The sequence below is a fragment of the Anabas testudineus genome, chromosome 4, assembly GCF_900324465.2.
Source record: "Anabas testudineus chromosome 4, fAnaTes1.2, whole genome shotgun sequence".
Classification (NCBI taxonomy): domain Eukaryota; kingdom Metazoa; phylum Chordata; class Actinopteri; order Anabantiformes; family Anabantidae; genus Anabas; species Anabas testudineus.
Window position 1 is genome coordinate 1125578 of NC_046613.1, and position 21676 is coordinate 1147253.

A 21676-nucleotide genomic window follows, 5' to 3' on the forward strand; every position below is an offset into this window, starting at 1 on the left:
GACTTTAAGCCAATCCAAATGTCAGGAAAAACTACTTTAGGGCAACACATTTTGGCACCAAAGCTCAGAGACAAAATACCAAATCAACCAAATCAATCCAAAAATACAAACAGGTGAACAAGAAGTCAAAATAAAAGCAAGCTCTGCAGGGAAATTCTTTTGTACTGTGATTTACTGTGTCTCTGTTGTGGAGTGGAGTTATTAGTCTGCAGGAACATAGTATTTCACAGCAGCACCAACACATTTGGGCGTGTTTCTGCACAGAGCTTCCCGAGGTATACATCATGAACAGGTTCGTAACAATTGTTGACTTCCTCTTCAGACAATCCAATGATTCAACTGTGAACAGCTGCAGTCCTGCTGTAACTCTCACTACCTGTGGGAAAGCTTCTTTAGCAGCATCACAAACTAAAAAGCAGTGGTGTGTTTTCACTCTGTGGTTTCCCCAACAATGAGGCTTTAAATACAAAGTGTTCTTATAATTTTGGGACAGATACAGCTTTTTTAACAAGCAGAATAAAAAATGTCTCTCAGTCTGTTTTTCTTTTGTTAACAAGAGAGAGGTGACTGTGGAACAATTGATAGAGCAGTTGTCCGTTACCTTGACTCCTAGTTTCTTATGATCACATGTCGAGGTGTGCGAAACACTGAAACCCTGTAGAAGAGCTATCATCTTTGTTGATTTACAGCCTCTACTATCTAATTTCTATGCAAGCATTTAACCATTTAAATTTCACATTCGTGGTCAGTTTATCCAAATAATGTCTATAGCCATCATCCCCCGCTGGATCAGTAATGAGTCTAGGCACTGATATCTCAATAGTAAGGACATATAATTGCTATACAAAGAAAACCCTAGCTAGAGCGTCTACATCTCATATTTTAAGTTGTAAGTTGTTGACGGTAAGGTTAAGGTTGATGCTTTTGTTGGGCAGTTAATTTGTTTTGTTGACATTAAAACATTGATGTTTTGCAGACTAAACCCCTGCCTCCCTTGCTTTTCTACCTCTCTCTCTCTCTCTCTCTCTCTATCTGTATTACCTGCTGATAAATACAAATATTATGTACACTGATGTAAATTTCAGTCTTCAGAGACACAAACTGCTCCAGTAAAAGACCCAGCATATGATAAAAGCATAGAACAGAAAAATATATTTTGGAAATATAAGTGAGGAGGTCCACCCTGATAAGAAAATAAGTCTTTGAAAATGTTTAACACAACACATACAGGCACCTCAATAGCACCTGAATATTAGAAGTGAGGCCTAGAGTTCCAAAGTACACATTATGTACCCTCTGATAAAGTGAATGTTGTACTGTAATGCCCCATGTAATTGTCCCACTTTTTATCCATCCAACTTGTCAATCCACAGGGGTACTGAAAAGCAAAAGTGATCCTGTACAGCAGACTATGGAAAAGCTAAGAAATGTCAGAAAATGATTACAGTGTGTGGCTCTTAATAAACAATCAACAGGAGAGCAGTGCAGGCTGAATTCAGATTCTGACACTTGCCTTTATCGGAAGTGCTGTTTGTGATTCACACCAAGGTTAATCACTTTCATTGATCTTTTGTATCTCCACAGTAAAGGCCCAAAGCATGCCAGCAATTCCAACTGCTCCTGGAACACAGATCTGTCACCGTATGCTCTTGTCAGATACAAAGCATTATGCAACAGGTTAAGTATTTAACAGTCACCAAAGCTTTCTTTGTAGAAGAGACATCTGCTGATCTGAGTAACTGGTCATGTAAACTGTGGAATTATTAGGGATCCAGCCAGGCCCAGTTTTGAATGATACAACAGATTGTCTTGAAAACCCAGCCTGCATTTTTAATTCCCAGTGTGGGAATTAATCTGTTTTTATCTTGAACTTGATGGATTATTTATTGTCTGTGCACCCATGGATACAGTGGAAACCGAAACTCTACTTAGTGCAGAATCACTTTCTGAGGTGAAAATTCAGGTCAAGAAAACAGAAGGCAGATATAGTCCACATTCATGGCAACATTTAATGGTGTTTCTATATTGTGAAGCATTATGAAAAGGAAATATGGAAAAACATGGATGATTAAAGGGACAATTATGTTCTTGTCCTTGTTTTCAGGTTGGCACTATCATTATTTGATTTGACAGGAATGATAATGGTTCGGTTCTGTGAGGCAGTTTCCATTCATTGTTGTGAGAGCTCTGCTCCAATTTGTGCTGTTACTCTGTTACACTGTAGTGTTGCAGAGTCTGCGAACCAATCTAGAATAGCACATAGGAGTGCTATCAAGGTTTCAGTATGCAAACATTGGGTAGATTACATTTCTTTTAATTCATCGTTTCTCAATCCTCGCTCACCCCAGAAGTTGTCCTGCATACAGGCAGGAGGTGGAGCAGCTGGTCCAGTGGTGTAATCAGAACCAGCTGGAGCTCAACACGCTCAAGACTGTGGAGACGACAGTGGACTTCAGGAAGAACCGCCTGGCTCCTCTCCCCCTCACCATTCACAATACCACGGTATCTACTGTGAACTCATTCAGGGTCCTAGGATCAGGAAGACAGCTCAGGAAGTTCAATCTGCCCCAGGAGCTGCTGACCATGTTTTATACCGCCATCATCCAGTCTGTCCTCTGCACCTCCATCACTGTGTGGTTTGGTTCAGCCACCAAGCAGGACAGGCACAGACTCTAGCGGGTGATCCGGTCAGCAGAGAAGATCATTGGGACTGAGCCTCCTTCCATCCAACACATGTACTGGTCCAGACTCAGAAAACGGGCTGTCAGTATCACTGCTGACCCCACACACCTTGCACACAAACTGTTCAAGCTCCTCCCCTCTGGCAGGCGCCACAGAGCTATAGCCACCAGAACCACCAGACACAGAGTCAGCTTCTTCCCCCAAGCTGTGTCTGAGCTGAACTGTCCAATCCCATAATGCAAGGACTCAGTGCAATAACCCCACGTAACATAGTGAACTGTGTATTATGTAAATAATTGCAACTATGTATGTAAATGATTAATGTTTCGTGCAATCAGAGGGTACAAAAGACGGAGTCAGACCACATCCAATTCCTTGCTTGTCTTGTGCAACTTGGCCAATAAAGCTGATTCTGATTCTGATTCTGATTTTAATCTGTCAAATTACACTGCATGTCAGGACAAAGTTAATTCATGTCTCAAGTCTCAATAGTCAAATTGAGTCAAACTCTATTCCTGTTTCCAGCAGTAGAGTCACTTAACTAAGAAACTACTAACTATGAAATAGAAGAATGGAAATACAAGTTAGAACAGAGACAGGAAGAAGGTCAGGGTTAAGAGAAGAATGAATGAAGTGTCTCTGAAAGGAAACCTGCTCCAGCGGGCATGAAACCTGAGAGGCAACCTGTGAAGGTTCACCGGCACAACAATGACATAAAGCAAATAGCCAAGACAACGCTGGAGTGGAGTCAGGACAAGCTTCTGCCTGTCCCTGAGTGGTAAAACCAAAGCCTAGATTTAAACTGCATAGAACATCTGTGGAGAGACTGGAAGATGGCACAGTTCACAGACACTTCCCATCCAGTCTGAATGAGCTTGAAAGGATCTGTTACGAAGAATGGGATGAACTACCTAAATCTAGGTGTGAGAAACCTGATGAGACTACGCTATAATACATGTATCATTATTATAATATAATATTATTATATTATTAAATAATTATTAATAACACTTTTTCATGGCTTGTCCTTGCTCCTGTTAGGTTTTTGGAAACAGTCAATAGCATTTTTGCTGGCTTTTCATTCCCCTGTCTTTTCTCTGTCTTTTCAAGCTCCTTATCATCTGATCATCTGTGACAGCAGTAATTCTTTGCTACTGGATAGATGATTCAATGCACAGTATGTTTGTGCAGTAAAGATGTGAAGATATGCATTGGACTTGTTTTTACTCAGTATAGTTTTATTTTCTATGAACCTTTAAAACTTCATCAGGTTAAACTGGGATAAAATATGTTTAGTGCTGAATCTAAAAGACACAAACAGACACTTTGACTGTCTGTATAACATATAATGCTGTGTAACATTTTTAATTTCAACCTGAAGACAATTTTGCATTCACCAATGCTTCATCCTCTGGGCACCATGAATTTCTGTACAAATGTTCTTGCTACATCATTTAGTAGTTTTTGGGATGTTTTAGTTTTGACACGGGTGCCATCAGAAGCCTCCACAGTACTGGGCATTTTCAAGCAATTTAAGTTAAAATAAAGATATAGATTTTCTAAATAGAACACTGAGTGACAGTTAAATAGGCCTGGATAGGTTTGCCAATCTAATAAAGGGGAGACACAGACAAACATTAGCAACTGCGGGCGATTTAGAATCACAAATTAGCTTGATTCGTGCTTCTGCATTAAATTCACATGTAGCCTATGCTAAAGCTTCAACAGTGCATTGTCACAGGGCCATGATTGTTGCAGTGGTCACACAGACGATGACCCTCTACTGTTCCACTACCACGCTATTTTCTGCACTACAGTAATTCTAAGTACCTGCGGACCAAAATCTACTAGTTCCGACAACATCTTCTCGATTTCATCATGAGTTTAAGTCATCTTTGTAGTACACAAAAGTCAGCCTTGTGGCAAAGGAACACATCATAGTGCCATAGATACACCAGGCACACCAGTATAGAAAGAAACAAAGTATAAGTGCTTTGGTTTAGTTTTTACATAAAAGCATAAATCGGACTAGAACGTGTACTTTAGTTGGGAGAAGTGCCTGGAGTGCCTGAATTGAATGAAATCCAAGGAAAATGTTCTCTGCTCTAAGGGTTAATTAGACTAATCACCCCAAAATCAACAGTAGTGTATATCCCAGAGACAGGTTTGATTGTGGTATTAAGGTGTTTTGATTTCTTAATAATCAGTGATTCATAGCTTCATCTTTAGCTTTACCTGAATGAATGGATGAATGAGTAAGTTTGTCTGAAAACAAACTCTCAGATTAGCATATTAACACGCCTCGGAAAGACTAATGTTAAGACACTTTAGATAAAGATATGACTTTTCTGCAGGTATCCTCTGCCTTGGAGCTGTATATCTACAGTCCAGTTACTGGCCCTACCGACCTGCCCATTGTTTTTGTTGCTTAATGCTGTTTTTTGTTTCCTGCTGTTCTTTTCTCTTTCCTCCTTCCATTCTACTGAACTGGTCGAGGCAGATGGCCGCCCACCCTGAACCTGGTTCTGCTGGAGGTTTCTTCCTCTAAAGGGAGTTTTTCCTCTCCACTGTTGCCTAAATCTTGCTCAAGTTGGATTGTTGGGTTTTCTATATTTTATATACAATTATACTCTGTGAGGTCTTAAACCTTACACTTTAAAGTGCATTGAGACAACTTGTGATTTGGCCCTATACAAATAAACACCTACAGCTTTTTAAGACAGAGTTTTGCTTCTTGTGGTATCGTAATCTTGGATTATTTATTCTGACATTGTGCTGGACAAAAAGGGGAGATAAGAGAGTTGAATGGCGTTCATCCTTGTCCATAGAGTATTAAAACACAGTTTTCTCCTGGCAGCTCACAAACAACATCTTCTGTGCCATAAATTCACTTGCTCTTTTTGTTCGATATCTTTCAGAATTTATAGCTGAAATAAACTTGAACTGTGGCCATGGAAATGCTTATATCCCTGCCAGTAACCCAGCTAACTGTTTGTTACATCACCAGCCATAAATCAGACAGTGGTGAGCCTGTCTTGGCCAAAGCCTTTTCAGATCCATTTACCACCGATAATGCCTGCTGTTCCAGCGGGCCTCCAGGGGCTGCAGCCAGATCCCTTCATAAATAAGTAGACCTGCTCTGTCCTTCAGTGAAGCCCTCAGCTAGGTGCTGAGTGCTAGAAAAACAGTGCAGGATGCAAAGGAAGCAAAGTGCTGACATGAAAGATGAGAAAAAAGCCTGTTTTTTCACATGATAGCAAGAGTGCTTAAGTCTTCTTCAACGTGAAGAAAGTTCACTCCTTATCAACATGATATCGTACCATCTTACAGTAATAGATGTGTTGTTGTGTTTGTAAATGACTGTTTAAAACTGGTGAAGTCAAGGAGAGTTTTGTAGGTGGTGTTACCGCACTCTCAACTTTGCCAGACCAACAATCCATTCCAAGCAACTCTCTTAAATCAATATTCCTATTTGACAAATGTGAATTGCTCCTGTCAACAGCATGTGTCCACTGAAAAGTAAATAAACTTAAAAAATACTTCTGACCTGTTATGGTAAAATGAACAGCTTGTCTACAACCAGCACTTTCAAGTTTAGATAAAAATGTATATTGCCAATGTTATGCTGTCATTACAAGCAATCCCAAAATCATTAGTCAAATATAGGACAATATTACTGTTGCACTACAAGCCAACTATATCAAGGAAAGATGCTGGAAATTTGGAATTTGATGTATAACTGTGTTTCATGTTCATAAAATGAAAAGGCCCATGATTGGATACACATTAAAAAACCTGGATACACAGCATTGTGGCACTCAGCATAATCCATGTTACAGAAAATTATCAGTTCCAAAAATAAAGCTGTTTCCAAAAATGAACTGATATAGAATTGTGCTTTTTTCACACCGGTAGCCAGAGGAGATTATCTGTATAAGACATGTTCTCACTTATAAATAAAGAAATAATTTGTTTGGATAGAGTGTGCAAGTAGCATGACATAACACAAAAGTACACTGAGGCAATAAGTGTTTTATTTATAGCACAGCGAAGCGGCACCAGTTGATTTATTAGAAACAATGCAGTGTGTATATACCCTCAGTTTCCTGAAGGATGGAAACACAGTGTAAAAGCAGAAAGCATTTCCCATACTTTCTGGTGTTGTGCTGAGTAGATCAACTGAACGGGAAACGCCACTTTCTCATTGTCAATTCTCTCATGTTACCTGCTGTATTCATATATAGGCTCCATCAGAATTTACCTGGACTTGGTACTATGGAGCTGGTAGAGAAATATCTATTTAATGTCTAAGCCAATTTACCTTCTCACACAAGTATTCAAAAATGGCACTTTCGCACTCTTTTAAGTGCTTTAGGTTGTTTTTTCACTGACATTTCACCAATATTAAACAAATGCACAATGTGCACACTAAGTTGCTGTGTTTTAGGTTTGAAGTTTTCACCTTATTTACAGATGAACTTCAAGAAGGATATCTTCCGCCAAAATGAATACAACTACTGAACGAAACCTGTTCTGATTATCTCTGTAGAACAGAAACATCATGGTTCTTTGTGCTAATGACAGAATATTTTATTAAACTCATTTGCTTTAGTTCCAATGTGGTAGCAATGTTATGGCTTGATAGGGCTCTCTATCCTCTCACTCCTTCCTAAATGGCAACTCTAATCCTTGATTTCTGTTAGAAGGAGGCACCAGAAATGCACTGTAAAAGACACTCCAACACTTGTCTTTACAGCTTCCATATTACCATTACTGCCTCTGTCACAGGCATAAATGTCCATTTTTATCACATAACAAGTCAGCAAAGACAGATCATGTCCCTGCTGAGTGACTGGATAATGCTTACTTGATATATGGCGAATGAGGCAAAATGAAGCATCTAATGTAGCTAATAAGATCATTGCTTGAGCACTGGAGTCATTAGAGTCCAGATGACATATAATATGTTTCAGTACACTGTGTTTCATGTTTTCGGAGGAAGCTTGCACTAGGATTCCCTTAACTAAGTTATTCTGTCAACAATCATAGTCAAATAAAGTGCATTTAGTGGAAATAGTGGCGTTTTATTTAAGGAGTACCATGTTACTTAGATTTTAAAAAATAAAACCAGTAGACACAACAATATTCTGATATTTAATCCTTAGAATGTGTTAATCTTGAAAAACACTGGTGTGTATGCTCTTCCTGCCTGGTAAATGCAGATCTGCCTAGCTCTCTCCAGTGTGCTCACCCAAAATCCACTGAAATATGATATCCATTAATTAATTTATGAGAATCAGGCTCACCATGTATAATCCAGAGACAAGACAAATAAATGGACAATTTGCTATTTACTGGTTTTCTGCATAAATTGGTCATGTGATGATAAAAAAATTATAAGCAATCATCAAAAATCTTGATCTTTCATTTCTTAATAGTAAAACAAGAAAGTAAACCCGTTTTTCCGTGTTTTATAACAGGACCATTTGGACCATTCTTCTGGGCTCTTACTTCAAAAGGTGAATTATGTGTCTCTGCAGTCATGCTGTACTACATTTACTCTCGTGTTTAGGCTCACTGTTCTCCTGTAACATCCAGATTCTTCTGATGGGTTAACTGGCAGACAGCCACCTTGACATTATCCTGTAGGTTACCTTGATAAACTTAGGAATCTTTGGAAGCTGTCTGTGCTTTTTACTTTTCATGCCACTGTTTAAATGTAACTGTAAAACTGTAAAAGCCTTGAGTTGTTAAAACTCCATATTATACTGAGGCATATGCCATAGTTAAGCTTTGATCAGACAAGCGTACCGTAGATCAACAAACACTCCCTCTACTTTCTAGAGGAACAATTATTTAATTAATATTAAATCTTGGTAGATCTTTGGAATGTCAGACAAATCCTAAGCATTTCATTTTAAGTAAAGTTTACCCATGGTTTCACAAATCCAGAGAGACGTAATTTGATACAGAACTCCCTCTGTGATCCAGCAAAGAAAAAAGAGAAATATCTTAAAAACACTGTGTCTAATTAAGATATCAAAACAGTAAAAATAGGAAATATCATTTATGCCTTGCTCCATTTATGTAAGATAATCTTCCTCTTGTGTTTCCATGAGGGGAGAGTTCTGACTCTTTGATAGTGGCTGGTGGCCATGTTTGCTTGTCAGAAGCATTTGTTTTCCTGCAGAGAGCTAGCACACAGTTACAGCAGCAGGTCTGCTTGGTGGTTGGAATCCAGCCCTGCTATGGAACAAGTCGAGGATGCAGCCACATGGCAAACAACTAGCAGGTTGTTGAGGATGATGATCAGAAAATAAATTAAATACAATGTTTGCTACATGGAAAAATGCACAGGGAAATCTAAAAGTAGAAAAGTAAAGCAGTTTCCTTTTAGCGCATACTCGTGATAATAGAGTTATACCAAAGCTTGTGCAAAATATCCCTCAATCTGTCTTCAACAAAGTGGATCTCTGACACACTAGTACAAAACTTATTTAAGAAATTAAATGGTAATGTGCCAAACATTCAGAGAGCTCAGCAATGCTTCCAGAAGAAATGTTTGGAGGGCATTTTACTACAATAACATTGATGACCACATCTTTAAATACACATAACCCTCTTGTGACACAAAAAATCTTAACTCAAAGTCAACTTTCTTGGTATATTCCTCGTGCAGTCTTACTGGCAGGTCTGAAAGAATGTTCGGAGTCAGGAAAACTGAATAAATCAATATTGCCTCATGTCAGATGTTTTATCATATCAGAGGAAAAATACTGTATGAGTGTTATCTGTAGTTTCAGTGATCAATCTGATCTATTACTGTTCATCTTGGTTTTACTTGATGTAGGTTGGCTGTTAGATTTCAGGAGCAAGAAACAAGTGCAGTCAGACCATCAGTCAATGAATAAACAAGTCTACAGTTCTTCCACAAATGAAAAGCATTTGTATACACACCCACTATAAATGTGTCTGGTCAAAGTTGAACCAGAAATTACAAGTGTAACTACCACAGAACCACAGATTAAGCTATATTGCCAGTATTTCATCACATCATTTATTGGCCTTCATAGTTAAAAACATTCATTAAAATAAATGAATTTTGTGTCTCTCCACCCAAAATACAAAGTTTAGAGTAATGACAACTCTCTTTGACAAGCGAACAAACTCAGTCAACAGTGAAATCAAGCAGTACGGTGTGACTCAAAGCTGAAAGAAATGTATAAACAAAAACACGATCACTTGTGTAGTACAAAAAGAATGTTGCAAAGAACTCCTTCTCAGTGCAGAAAGGTCAAGAACAGAAACTGAATTTGTGTGACTTTCAAGCCCTAAGGCAACCTTACACGACAAACGGTCGTACTTACTTAACACAGTCAGTTGCATCTAGAAATGCAGCCTGGCACCTAAGACACAAGGAGGAAGTCATACATCAACGCTGTATTTCCAAGTTCACTATGCCTAAGTCATGTCAGATAGACCAATAGACAGTGGAAACGTGTTCTGTAGCCAGACAAGTCCACAGTTCAGCTTTTTATTGGGACAGATGTTGGATTTCTCATGTCAAGTCACATATTTCAGAGTGTGCAACTGGTTGTTGCACTTCTACACATCACAGACTTTGATAAGTCACAGAATACTAACACTAGTAACGCTGGTGGAAAATAATAAAAATAAGATGGGGAAAATAACAGGAAGTAATGGTAAGTAATGGAAGTAAATGGTCTTTCATTTTTAGTTTAAGTTTTAACGTAAACTCTCATGACCAAACAGTGCTAACACAATGATAGCTTTGAAGTGATGAAGAGGAAAGGTTTTACATTCTGAGAGCATTCAGGGCCACGTTCAGGTCACAGTTCCAACACTGCAATCTATTCATCCATAAACATCCAGCAGTTTAGAGCAGAGTGAGAGCGATGGAGAGAATGTGGGGCTGATTCCTTCAGTAACTGCTTAATTTCTGTGTCAGCTCTAAACTTTGCACCTCATTTCAAATATCAGCACAACATTTTGGATTTAATCAACTGCAAAGTATATCTGGCAACAGCTCACAGCTCTGCTATCAGTTTTCTGCTCTCAAGTCATATTAATTGATGCAGTGCAGTAAATAGCATGCATATCATTCTGACAGGGAAGCAAGCATGAGCACAGTTTGTGAATGAGGCACTGATGACAGAGAAACCAGAAAGAGGCACCAGCAGCAATTTCAATTGCAGTGTGTGCAAAAAGGTGGACTACTAATAAACAACTGATCAACATTAAATAAAACAGGTTTAAATTAGGCTTTAATACGAAATCTATCATAACCACACCTGCTGAAACTGCAAGCGTGTGCAAAGTGCAAAGTAATAGCTATAAAATGTACAATTTGTGCGATCATAGTATTGTAATTCATTGTTTCTTTTAATGCAACCGACTATTGTTAATTATCAGAATTGTTACCAATTAAAACTATTGATTGACTAATTCAACAAATATTGCTATGACATTTAACAAAAACATAATTATGCAGCTACTAGGTACATTTAATGACTCAGCTATGTTATTATTTTCACCATTATGTTTTGGTTTGGTTTTCCTCCCACCAGACTTCCACCTATTACAAAGAAACCCTCCTTTATATTGTACAGTGCTGTGACATTTTTTTTTGCCCATTTTTTTTTTTTTCAAAATTTGTTGAACCCAAATGATTTAGACCAACAAACTAAATTTAATATTACACAAAGATAACTTAGGTAAATACCAAATGTAGTTTCATTTATTAAGGGAAAAATGCAGTCAACATCAGCCTGGACCTTTATGTAAAAGTAATTGCAACAATAACTACTACCAGAATTTGTGATAACTGGCAATAAATCTTCCACATGGCTGTGAAGTAATTTTGACCCTCTGTAGCCACACTGGAGAGTTTTCGAGCATAACATAAGTTTGTTTAGGGTCATAGCACAGCATCTCAATCAAATTTACGTTAGATTTACACCAGGTGTAACAGGACACACACTTTTCAAAAATGTCATACTTGTCTCATCAATCCATAGAATATTTACCCGGAATTCTTTCAGCAAATTTGAGATGAGTCTTTGTGTACTTTTTGGTCAGCAGTAGCTTTCACCTTTCAACCCTGCCATGGATGCCATTTTTTGCCATTTCTGAGTTTTAACAAAAGTACTTTTTGGTAGGCTGGCAGCTCCTGGGAAGGTTCACCACTGTTTTAAGTTTTCTCCATTTGTAAATAATGGCTCTTACCATGGTCCCAAAGCCTTAGAAATGGCTTTGTAACCCTTTGCAGGCTGAGACATTCAAGATTCAAAGATTTAAAGTGTTTATTGTCATATGCACAATAAAAATGAGAAAAGCATGTTTCCCTGTACAATGAAATTGTTCCTTTGCTGACCACAATGAATCCAATGAGAGATAAAAATACAAATATACAAGCATTATAAAAGAAATGAACTGGATAAAAATAGAAGTATATGAACTAGGTACAACTGTATGTGTAAGGTAAATGTGCAATTATGACAGGTATGACTTACAGTGCTTAAACATTAACAAATGTATAATGTGGCATTGAGTCCAACATATACAACTTTAGTCTATCCCCAATGGTGGTTTAAAAGTCTGATGGCAGAGGGCAAAAAGGACTTCCTTAGTCTGGTACAGGAATCTGCATTTCACACTCTTGTACCTTCGACCTGAGGGTACAGTGAGATACAGTGTCAACAGTCTGTGTTGGGAGGGTGGGGTCCTTGAGGATGGAGCTCCCCTGTTTACTCTGCTGTGGTAGATAATCTGCAGAAAGGGCAGATCTTGATCTGATCTTCTCAGTGTCTCATCGTCTTCACCACTCTCTGCAGATGTTTGTGACCCATCACAGTAGTACAGCCGTACCACACAGTGATGCAGTGGGTCAAGATGCTTTCAACAGTACAGCTAGCTAGCTACAGCAAGTTGAGTTGTAGAAGTCTTAAGACAGTCACTTAATTTGTTTTTTGTCTGTTTTTGAATTTCTTTCCTGAAGTGTTGCTTTTTTTAAATCTTTTAGCATGCTTCACTATGTCAAACAGCTTTAATTTTAGTGATTTCTCAAATCAACTGGTCTGGCAATAATCAGGCCTGGATGTGGTAAGTGAAATTGAACTCAGCTAAAGCGGTTAGACACAGATAATTCATGATTTAGCAATAAGGCGGCAATTACTTTTTCACATAGGGCAAGAAAGAGTTGGAGTGCTTTTTTTAAAATGAAATGTTCATTAAGAAATTACATTTTGTTTTCACTCAGGTTGTCTTTGTGTAACATTCAACTTTGTTTGATCACCTGACTCATTTAAGTGTGACAGATCAAAAAATAAACTGGGTAATAAACAGGGCAAATGCTTTTTCACAGCACTGCATAATACACCTAAATCTTACTGACCCAATAAATGCTATCAACTTATTTCTAAACTCTTAAACCCTACTCACTACTGTAGGTTCGATAGAACACTACTATAAATAGCCATTATAAAATGTGCCATGTTCTTTTTTTAACACTTCTAACAGACACTGCATTAACAATACCAAAACAACACACAGTTTATGTTTTGACACATCCATCAGCTAGGCACATAACAGACATTTACAATTTAAAGAGAACCACAATTTTTCTCTAACCTTAACCAAAGTGCTTTTCTTACCTAAATCCACCCTCACGCTGGATTTTGGACACACGGGTCACTGAGGTCTCCAGTTTGTCAGCCCTGCACAGTATACATGTATGTACTCCATCCAACTCAGCCACTTCCTTGCAACTTGCTTTGCATTAACTAATGTATAGTGCTGCAGTCATTCAAAAAAATAAATGGTAAATGTTCTGCACTTATATAGCGCTTTTCTACCCAACAGGTACTCAAAGCGCTTTTACATTGCATCTCATTCACCCATTCAAACACACAAGCACACAACAATGGCTGATCTGACTCAACGGGGGCAACTTGGGGTTCAGTATCTTGCCCAAGGACACTTTGGCATGTGACAGAAGGAGCTGGGAATCAAACCACCAATCCTATAATTGACAGAAAACTGCTCCACAGCCACCCCCACTGCATCACAACATAATTAATGTTGTTTTAATTAATAATTAATATTACTTAATAATTAATGTAATTAGATTGTCTAGAAAAACATATTTGTGGACTGAGTTTAGTTGCAACACGAGAAGTGTTGTTATAGTGTAAAGGAGCAGCAGGTTTAGTGTGAGGAAATTGATATGACCACGTTAGTCACGTTATCTGTTTAATGAACAAATCATTATAGCCCACTTAGCTCAGACAGTCATGCATGAAACTCTAAATTTCAGGGTCAAGGGTTGTTTATTACAAGCATTAGAAAACAGCAAACACGGTATGGTATGGCAAGATACAGGGCAAAATAGGTGGGAATGTGAGAGTAGACAGGTGCTTCAGTTTTGCAAAAATATTTTGGCCCTGTTGTGCAGGAATGAAAAGAAGCAAAACACAAATCTCACACTCTCTCACACACACATACTAACAGCAGGCCCATACAGGAGGGGTTCAAAGTGAAGGTACACAGGAGGTCCAGTGGACCCTGGGCACCTGTATTTACATACATCCTGTGTGTATTATAAATGTGACAACAATTATTTAATCATGTAATTTTTTGTTTGATAAAAAATGAAAATGGGTCCTACAGACCCAAACACAATACAAAGGTTAAGTACACTGCCCATTCAAAAATAAAAAGGTCACCACCTGGATTTAAGTAAGCAAATAGGTAGTGGTTGTCCCATTGGATAATTATTGACTAGATTATTTTTCAGCTAGCAACAAGTTATTTACCCTAACTGATGCAGTGAGTAGCTTCTCTCACTGCGCATCAGGGTAAGAAGAGAGGTGGGTGAAATGATGCACAGTGCCTACCATACAAGCCTGTGGGAGCAGTGCTATAATCTGAGGTTGCTGTAATTAGTCAGGTCTGGTTGTACAATGTGGTATTGCTACTTTTACTTACATAAATTATCTGAGTATTTCTCCCACTACTGTTTGTACTGTGTACTGTATACACAAGATTTGCTCATCCTCTCTGCTTGTAAAGTCCCTTAGTGGTCCCACACCAATGTCTTGTTTCAACCACAAATACATGGCATTATAAAAGCAGGACACTATCAAACCTATTGCAGGCTAAATACCTCTCATAGAGATCATGTTTGATAGCAGCAACCATTTTGTGTCACTGGGGGGAAATCACAGGTCTGTCAGTACTGATAAGATCTTGCCCTGGCTCCAAGGTGAGCTAAAACAAACCCAGCAGACACATTTTTGTTGAAGAGCAAGCAATAGAATTTTTAAGAAAAGTCCGGCTATTGTACTGTTCCATTGTGGGAATAAAATGAGACGAGCTGGGCTGTTCTGTAGATAGGTCAATCAGCCCAGGAACAATACCACAAAACGCAAGAGACAAACTGAACAAACCTATCAAATCATGCCCACAGGAAAGAATAAAGAGGCAAGTGTAATCAAATCAGTTCCCTGTTCTGCTGAGACACAGCCAGTTTTCCCAAGACTACATGATTCCCAGTACTGACATTCACAAATACAATTCACTCTCTGCAGAATGAATAGAATAGAATGACCAATCACCACTGCACTGAGGTTTAAATTTATGACTTTAGTTTGGCAGATATAAGCAATTAAACATACAGTGCCATTTTTTTATTCATTCATTCTAAACCACTTGTGATTGAAAGGTAACAAGGTTATGACCAACATTAGGCCAAAGGGAGGTACACCCTGGATAAGTCATCAATCTCTGACAGACGATCATGCATGTTCACATTCCCACTTAAGGGCAATTTTAATTACACATTAATTATACAGGATGCCGGAGTAGAAGGAAAAACATCACTTGCAGATTTGACATGATGACTTTCTAACTGCGAGGCAACAGCTATGTTTTGTTGTTCTGTTTTAATTTAAGTAACTATTTTTAAAAACGTACGACCAGGTGTGATGTGTTGGACAGAGAGAAGCTCTGGGTAGAAGGCCTTGCTTATGGGTCACTCTGAAGAAATAAGAAAGGGGTAAAAACTGTAGATTTTCAGCTTTGTGGACATCAAATTATTGACGATACTGCTTTTCTAACCTTTGGGCAACAGCTGGTCTAGTCATATTCTGTACAGAATGTGTATTTATTCATTAATTGAATTGTCAGTTATTCTGTACATTATTTATTTATTGCTTTATTTAATGTAAAGTAATATCAGAAATAAAATACATTTTAAAACCCACGTCTTCGAATCTGGTAAGGAGTGGTAGGGAGAAGCAACGCTATCTAATCTATACAATAAATTAGCAGATTTTTTTTTTTTTTGGTATTCCAGGTTTGTCCATTGTTAGTTAGGTACAGAAAATACTTTCAGACTAACGCTAAGCTATTTTATTTTATTTTATAGAAATTGATGGTTACCTCTGTGATAGCAATACTAATATATGATAAGCAAAAAAGGGGGTAATATACAACATACCTACATCACCATCAGAGCCACCACACATTGACTTTTCATCTCATTTTGTACAGGAAACATTGGTTGTCTAAAACCCACAGATATTCAGCTTACAAATACTTAAACCTGAAAAAGGAAGAATATATTTGATATTAGAAAATGTGAACCCACAGATTGCTTTTCAATTTTTACTTGATGATTGACTTAAAAACCATCAATTAATTACAAAAGTTGATTAACTGCATTGATTAAAACTCATTGACGACCTCAACTTCTTGGGAGTCTCCAAAGACTGGATTTGCATTGCAAATCTGACATTTTACACATTCTGTCTGTTGTTATTTGGCAGCATACACTACAGACAGATGAGATGGGATGATAAGGAAGCAGTTCTCTGTGTTGTTCCATATCTTCTGATTAAAAAATATACTTTTCTTTGAAGATGCTGTGGTGGGAAACGGAACCAGCTGTAATCTGATCTCATTGTGAAAACAACTGTGGCACCAGATGAATAAAAGCAGACCACTGAACATCTGTTCTTTTTCATGTTTACAAGATAATATGTCAAAAAACGGATATTTCTGCCTACAAATTATATATGGAAATTTTCACGTGACAGTGCTGACTGGTAACAGGGGTAACTTGGCTCTGATCATCACCTCCAAAGCTTGCTGACTTGTTTACTTACAAATGTTTATTTAATGTAATATAAATAACTTAAATTTACACGTTTTATATTTTCTATGTTTAATATTCTAGTTTTAATCATCAGAATTTATAGCATAAGTTGTTCTGACTGGGTATTTTCATTTTAAATTATTTTCTGCAAGTTCTCTCAATCAATTAAATTAAGTTATTAAATATTCAACATTTTATTAGTATTATATTAGTAGTCTTTGCAGCATGCAATGCTAATGCTGAATGCTAATTCTATATTTACACTACAATACATAGCTACCAGAACAAATTCGACTCATATTTCAATCCTTTGGGTGTTCTTGCTTTTGATAACTTGCAAATCACAGATGTTTGATTCAAATCTGATTTGTTGTTGCACCATTTCCAAATGACAGAAGACATTTCTTTCTTTTTTCAGAAATACCTCTTTCTCAGAGTGTTCCCATGTGTGAGTTCAACTTTCCAGCATGCCTGTTGTGTTAATGTACATGTGCCAACACATATGCAAAAGTCACAGAATTACATCAGCAATATCACAATATATTGTGGATGGCAGAGCCCTACTGAAAAAGTCCATCACGGTTTGCTGAAGCCCAAACTTCTGGATGTGTCAGTTATGTTTTTATGTTTTTGTTTGTTTTTGTGTTTTTTTATTTAATCATGTCAATAGTCCAGAAGCCAAAAATATCAATTTACTATTACATAACTCAAATAAAGCACCAAATTATCACATCTGAGCTGAAAACGGGGAGTGCTAGGTAAATAATAATAATGTCATTGGCTCAAAATAAAGTGTTCTAAACGTTGTTTAACTTAATGGAACCATAATGTTCCTATGTATGACTTATTTGTGCCCACAGCATTCTAGTTCTCTTGTCCAGCTGAAAATGCTGTATATACAGAAATCCAAAATATAGCGGCCCTCTCCACCCATATGTTTTCATGCTTGCTCATCCCTGAAATTACACACAATTTATCAAAGTGGAGAGGATGGCTGAGTGTGAGCAGAGATAGAGAAGAGCAACCCCATGTACAACAGGGATATTAGCAGTCAAAGGCACAGTCTGGATGGAACTGTGATCAAGCCAAAGAAACAAGAGTTTTCATCCTAGTGGAAGAAGAAGTCTAAATGTGTCAAAACGTAAAAAAACAAAAATACACATTAACTCATGCCACTATTTAAACGTGTTATTAACACCTCAAATCGTCTTCATACGTAAATACGCCAATGATATTTGTTTGTACATATTTCTCATCATCTGATACTGTATATGTTTTTAGACAATCTCTAGGTGCTGTAGTAATTACAACAAGAGCACTTTTGTGTTGTCGAATGAAAAGAAACAAAATATATGTGGGGAGTAGGGTGGGTGGTGAGCTGTAAGCACAGACAGCTGTTTATTTTCTGTTTTGTTTTACTTATTTGTTTTACCCACCCTCCTCCTTACATATACTTGTTGTTGTTGTTGTTGTTGTTGTTGTTGTTGTTGTTGTTGTTGTTGTTGTTGTTGTTGTTGTTGTTGTTGTTGTTTTGATGCAGATGGCTGCCCACCCTGAGCCTGGTTCTGCTGAAGGGTTCTTCTTCTACAGGGACTTTTTTCTCTCCACTGTTGCCTAATGCTGCTCAAATGTGATGGTTGGGTTTTTACATACAATTTTCTTTGTAAGGTCATAAAATCTTACACTGTAAAGTTCCTTGAGATAACTTCTCTTGTGATTTGGCACTGTACAAATAAAATTCAATTGAATTGAAGTGCTACAGATTTATTATTGTAATTAATTATAACGATGAAGGTCTGGTACGTGATAACTTACTACTCCACATCTATGGTCCCAAACACAAACTAATAATGGTCACATAATGAGGGGATAACATTCAAAGTGGGTAATATACTTGCACTCAAAACTAACATTTAGAATATTAAACAGTCTTTTCCAAAAAAACATCTGCATTTGTGTATTATCCACACACACTGTGCTTGAAGTAAATTAAAGCAGCATTTGCAACACATGTGGCTTTTATGTGAGAGTTGTACTTGTGTGTTCACAAAACAAATGTCTGAACAGTCTTAAGATTTAAGTGGTTTACTGATCAAAATAATAATTTATTTAAATAAGGTGAATAATGTTCCCACATTTTTTAAAGTAAAAGTATTTTGCATGTAATACATAACATCAACAGTATGTATAAGTGAGGTACTGCTTTGTATCCTAATGGTTGCTATGTCAGTGTGATTCAAATTCTTTAAAGAAAGACTGAAGGCTACATGCTAATGATTGATGGTGGGATCTTAATCTGTGCTTAAATAGTTAAAGTCCTTTATAGGATAGCACGTTAATAATGGACGAAGGCACGGTGTCCAAACATTATAGGTGTACTTACAAAATATAATTTCTATGCTAGTATGCATGTGACATTTAGCTTTTTTTGCTTTCACACATGAAGGAATACTGCCATATGCAGACATTGTTTCGTATTCCAGCAGATTTTGGTCTTTAAGTATAAAATATATGACATCCAATTTTGAGATGGAGGTAGAAATCCATAAGGTGATTATCTCAAACCCTGAGCAAATTAAACCAAATCTGTGTAGCTGGATGCAGCTCAGACTTCACTCAATGTCAAAATTTGTTGTTGCTAATGAAAACATATAGATGTGTTGGAATCTGTGAAAGATGTGCTCGTGAAAATACGAAAACTTGCTGCCAGGAAGCAGCAGCTGCTCAGTGTGTATGTGCATGTGTGTGTGTAGCAATGGTGAATTTATTCTGGTCTGAGTCTCATGCATCCTTCATTAAGATGAGAAGAGCGTCATGCACACACACACAAACACACGCACGCTGTTAGGAAAGGCTCTCTATCATACACTCTCAGTGCTGGTCAAGGGTGGATGAACAACACGCAGAACAGAACACACTCCCTCCACCTCCTCTCTGTCTGCATCTTGATTCTGTGACTTCACCTCCTTTCCAGCTCCCCTGCCCTCACTCCTCTTCCCTCCATCTGTTGCACTACACCTCTCAGCCTAACTCCCTCTCTATTCTCTATCCAGCCTAATTAGGACTCTGTCAAAATCCAGGTGAGCTTCCAGCTTATTAGCACTGTGTCACACAAAGTCACTTTGATTTTTGTATCCAAAGTTCGGAACATCTCGCTCAATGAATGAAGCCCCGAGTGCACTCAAAAACATATTCTGTGCTTTTCATAAACATTCAGACACATGGGCTGCAACAAGGAGACTTCAACAGAGCTGAGAGTGAATGCAGGGACCACAGCAGAATACTGAAACACCTGCACAGTAACCAGACTACTCCTGGGCTATTACTGGATGTACGTAAGAAGTAATTCAAAAAACTGCATCAAACCAGCAACATGCATTTTTGAAAGTGTTTTCTTGCCAAATTACAAAAGCACATGGGGAATTATACTGTGAATAGCATATCACATAACGTCTGAACTGATGCTGAGTCTCGGATCTTCGCAAATGCCAAAAAATGACAAAAACAATGCAACGATGCAAGTGGTGCCGTTCTGATCCATAAAATGCCATTTCACCTGCAAAGATTAGCGATACACAGCACAAGGGAGCCTTCATTTCTTCCACAGAGAGATGCTGGTAACCAAACTGCATTAAAAAAAGCCCAAATTAATGAACCTTTGTTTATCAGAAAAACAATGAGTATAAAACAGCTGGGGCTCAGTTGATTTCTTACTTATTATGACAAACTCATTAAGTGGACCATCTCTATATAGGAGAATATTAATAAGGCTTTTAATTTTCCAGCATGGGTTGATATAGTACGCTTATAAAAGTTGACATGTAATTTAACACATCAACTGCACTTGAAGAATTACAGGGTGAACTGCGGATGCAATGAAATATGGACAAGCTGTAATCCAGTTTCATGTCAGATATAAAGCTCTGTGCAACTTTGTGGATATGTCAGGGCTGCAATGTCAGATATGTGGGAATGTGTCATTCATTGAATATGTCTTGCACGCAGCGCGTCCAGCCTCCAGTGTGCAGGACGCGCAGCTGTCACCACACAAGACTTCACCTAGCAGTGCAGTCAGAAAAGAGGATGCAACAACTCACCATCTTTCTAAAGCTGCGTGGACGTTTTCATGTCTGGAGAGATGCTGGAGACAGAGAGACAGAGAGCAGAGTCTCCCAATTCCTCCAGTCCCGCAAACACTTGCTCTAATCCCCGAGGTGAGTAGTGAAAAAAAGGGGGATCGGTGGAAAAGCACCGTGGGGAGAGTCGTGTAAATCCTCCGCTCCGCTGCTGGGACTGCTGTGGAGTTGTTCTGTGTGGGTTAGTGTTCCTGTAAAACAGCGGTATCCCTGCTCCCTGAACGTCCGCGGTGGCTCCGCTGTGTCAGAGCAGCATCCCCAGCACTTCATCTATATACACACGCTCGGGATGCATCGGCTGCTGTCGGCTGTTTCCGCTGCCATTATATCATGGTCTAGGCCGACTGATGCCCAAGTCATTGTTTGAAGAAGTTTTTAAATCCGCAAAAACATCAAATAAAAAAGCTGTTTTTCTTAAGAAATATATAGTGACAATATCTATTACTTGAATATTAAAAGCAGTGTATAGTGCTGTGAAAAAGTATTTGCCCTCTTCCTATTTTTTATGCTTTTATTTCTCAAATCTTGATACAACACAAAGATAACCCGGGTAAATACACAATATAGTTTTAAAATTCTGAGTATATTTATTAAATGCTTGCTAATTCATGACTGAACTGTGATTGACCACATTTTGTGGGAAGCCGAGTTAAATTTCACTTTAATTCTGAGTTCTAAATAC

General features: G+C 38.0%; 1 protein-coding gene across 1 annotated transcript in view; it reads right to left on the reverse strand.

The window, feature by feature from the left end:
- The window catches only part of ptprfa (protein tyrosine phosphatase receptor type Fa), a 235933-nt gene extending 214853 nt beyond the window's left edge, over positions 1-21080 (reverse strand). The window contains exon 1 of the mRNA XM_026345312.1: positions 20956-21080. The gene's annotated coding sequence lies outside the window, so the exon portion shown is untranslated. The remainder of the gene's footprint in view (positions 1-20955) is intronic.
- Between the last annotated feature and the right edge of the window lie 596 nt (positions 21081-21676).